At 31.0% G+C, this 3,835-nt stretch overlaps 1 protein-coding gene across 1 annotated transcript in view; it reads left to right on the top strand.

Moving 5' to 3' along the window:
- The first annotated feature begins 2,226 nt into the window (after positions 1-2,226).
- LOC115888961 (probable beta-hexosaminidase fdl) overlaps positions 2,227-3,835 on the top strand; it is a 172,353-nt gene continuing 170,744 nt past the window's right edge. Inside the window, exon 1 of the mRNA XM_030908853.1 lies at positions 2,227-2,495. The gene's annotated coding sequence lies outside the window, so the exon portion shown is untranslated. The remainder of the gene's footprint in view (positions 2,496-3,835) is intronic.

Below are 3,835 nucleotides of genomic sequence, written 5' to 3'. Positions count from 1 at the left end.
TAAGTTTCTTCCAAGTTCTTTTAGTGAATCGAATGAAATTTTGAGAGTAAAAGTTACTATAAGTGCTACATATTTTAATGCTAAAAAAGTGTCGATAAATTCACCAGGGACGTGCATATGGGTTATCACTGGAGTATTTTTCATAAAATAAACATGTGCGCCACTGACTTTTTTCTTTTTATATCAAAATTGTGTATGCCGTTTAATGCCAATTAAAAGTTAGGTCTTCATATTTTGTCGAATTCGGCCTCCTTGATGCGATAAACGCAATTTTATTAATCACTATTAATAAAATTAAAATAAAAATAAATTTATTAAATTATATAATATATTTTACCTAATTTGTTATCAAATATTATTACTATTACTTATTATTACTATTAGTCCAACCTACAGCAATTTGAAATAAAAAAAATATTAATATTTAAGATAATTACAAAAAAAAATAATTTTAAAAATTTTTAACATCCTGTGACTCTAAAACTATGTATTTCCATACCCATCTTTATAGGAACCTTTTTTCATACTTTTTGATGAGGAATCAATGAGTATTTATTTAAAACTTTCTCAAGTTAATGATATATTTTTAAAGGTTATTGATAGTTGACTTGGGTCAACGCAAATGAATAAAATTGCGTTTATCTCATCAAGGAGGCCGAAATCGGCAAAATATCAAGAGACAACTTTTAATCGGCATTAAACAGCTTACAATATTTTGCTAACAAGAGAAAAAAGTCAGTGGTGTACAGGGTGTCCCACTAAGAATAGCTCTCGGCTGTATGTCGGAAAGAGCCGTAGGGCCTACGGAAAAAAATATTTTTTTATAACTGAAGGGGCTATGAGAAATTGCTAGGGCTTATTTTTTGGTATTTATTATAATTTTGCTAATATCTTCGGTGTGAAAGAAGATCTCAAGATGCGGTTTTTGCTAACTTCTTTAATCTATTACTACTCTTTACTATCAGCTAAAATTAGATATACAATCGTATTTAACTATTTTGAAAAAATGCGCAATGTTTGTTAAATTGTAAGACAGCGCCCCCTAGCGCCTACGTTCAAAACCTTATTACTGTTATTTTAATGGTGTAATATAGAGTAAGAAACGCTCTTTTAAACGAGCCCTCGTTTGTTGGATTCTGATAATCCAGAGAGAGTCCGGAGTTATTAACATTTAAATAAAGATAGATCTAACCTTCCCCCACCACTTCATTTTAGCAGATAGGGGAAAATGGTTCTAACAAAAAAAGTCCAAAATTTACTGAAGATTATGAAACTACTATTTACGTACTATTTATAGTACCCATTATCTAGGGAAAATTCTGTAAAAATTCTATTTTCTTATTTTCCATAGCAGTTGCGCCCTCTAGCGGCCGTTTTACAAACTTGAAAATAATTTCCAGCAATTTCTCATAGCCCTTTTAGTTATAAATATTTTTTTCCGTAGGCCCCACGGCTAATACCTTAGTGGGACACCCTGTACATGCTTTTTTTAGAAAAATATTCCAGTGATAACTCCCTGGTGAATATGTTGACACTTTTTTAGCTTTAAAATATGTCGTATTTATAGTAACTTTTACCCACAAAATTTCATTCGAAACTCTAAAAGTAATTAGAAGAAAATTATAATAAATCGAAAAAATATTTAGACTTAACACCCTGTAAATACGAAACAAAGTTAATATGAAAAATAAATCTTATTTTTACGTGAAGAATCTCCCCACGAGAGATGGCACATGTTTTATGAAACACCCTGTATATAAACGTTTTTTCATAAAAACATGCGACGAATCTTACCCTATTTTTTTAGACTACTTAAGAAACACCCTGTAGAACGTAGGGGACTTTTTGCGTATACTTGCGTATACGAACGGGCCTATTTGAGAGGTTGTACTAAACAAATATACTCAAGCTGGTACTGCTGACGGTCGCTCTAATTAGATAAACAAATATTTGTATTAAAATAAATAAACTGACCGTACCGGCTGGAAATCTAACCCGTTATTCTTGGGCCAGCGTCAAACGCACTTGTTGCTGAGTCGCTGGCCTTAAAAATGCGATTATTAATACCTGCAGGGTCATTAAAGCACCCAGGTATTAGTATGACGTCACTTCTAACAGGTTAGGTTTTAATTTCTAAGTAGGTATTAGCATCGCCCCTGTACCTCCCAGACAACTACGTCACTAACCTCGGAGTACCTGCCTGACCACAGGCTCAGGTAACTCGATATAGACGACATGGTGGACCTCGAAACGCGTCGCGAAACCGTACCGTGCGAGAACACAATCACGTTCAAGTTCGTTTAGCAAATGAATGGTACCGGTATCTGACACGGAGAAAGAGATAGATTATTAGAAATTGTTAGTGGTGCGAGAAGGATAGACATAAATCAAGGTGACGATCGGGAGTGGTTAGGAGTTAGTACGTCGGTGTTTTCGTCATTAGTTTTGGTTTCTAACACATGTTTCTACGTTTGATTGGTATAAATGACATTTAGGTAAGTTTGACGTGTGGAAGCGTCTTAATTTATGACATAGATAAATTTGATTTATAATCAAAGAAGCTTTCTGAAGGCACAATGTTATCGGTGTTAATACATAACATCAACGCCAGCTCTAAAGATATAATTTATATTTATGATTTTTGGTTTCAATTAATGCCAGAAATTTTAAATATATAGTTATTTTCTTCATTTACAAACAAAAGATAAAACCTGTGATAAAACGTTGTTAACGAGCGTATTATCATTTATACATAAAAAATAAAGATGCCTACAAAAGAACTAAGTAGCACTAAACAGTTTACGATTATCTCATTTGTTTAATAGGTATGTAACAAGAATTCTTCTTGGTTGTAATTGAAACAGGTCAGATTTTATAACGCATATTGGAATAGAAAATGTATAGTTAATTCAATACTGTTAATATACAAATAATAAATTTGCTTCATTTCTAATGTACTCAAATGACATATAACCACGTAAACAATACTAAAATTCAAAACATAATGTTATGAATAGAAATACACGGGTTAAAAGTCAAAGTTGCTTAACCAGCTAAAAATATCGTTAAATAAATAGAAATATATTTTATAATGTAATCTTCTCTGGCATCAGAAGACATAAAACCGATACAAGATTTCTCCAAATATGTGATAATTAAAAGGGTTTTTTGTAGATACCAGATTATGTTAGATTTGTTAAAATATACCTAGATATAAAATTTAGGTATATCTTATTGAACAAAAAGATTAAAGGAGCACATCAACAAACCAAGACTGTAAATAAAAGTGAAAACACAAGGAAATACATATAATGAATTCGTTAATTCTAAGTAAATTTCATAATTAATTGGTTTAATTTTTTTAATTAAATATGGAGAATGTCATCGATCGTCATTTAAATGCCAACTGAAAATGACTTTCAAATGACGAATTTCACTTTTACCAGCAAAAATTATTCCTTTATTTATCTCGTTTTTTGACCGAGATCTACCGCATGCTATACAGGGTGAGTCAACGATAGAGTGAAGTCCATTATCTCATTTGTTTCAAAGCTTACAAAAAAATGTTAAATATAAAAATTACAGGGAATATTAGATACACATGTTGAAATTATTATGTAGTATACATGGTAAACAAAAAAGTGTGGCGGATATAAATATGTTTATTTAATTAATAGTTTTTGTAATATTTCAATTTCTTTCAACAAATGTTAGATTTTAGTGTGATAAAAAATGTTCAGTGATGCCATTGCTTCTGAAGTTAGACAACTAAAATTTGATAAAAGATATATGTAAAGATATTTTAATTAGTAGCCACAGGGTGTTCAAAATATAT

This window comes from Sitophilus oryzae, unplaced genomic scaffold, assembly GCF_002938485.1.
Source record: "Sitophilus oryzae breed Bouriz unplaced genomic scaffold, Soryzae_2.0 scaffold_810_pilon_pilon, whole genome shotgun sequence".
Taxonomy (NCBI): Eukaryota; Metazoa; Arthropoda; class Insecta; order Coleoptera; family Curculionidae; genus Sitophilus; species Sitophilus oryzae.
The sequence above is the reverse complement of the archived record's forward strand: the minus strand, read 5'-3'. Positions and strand labels throughout refer to the sequence as shown.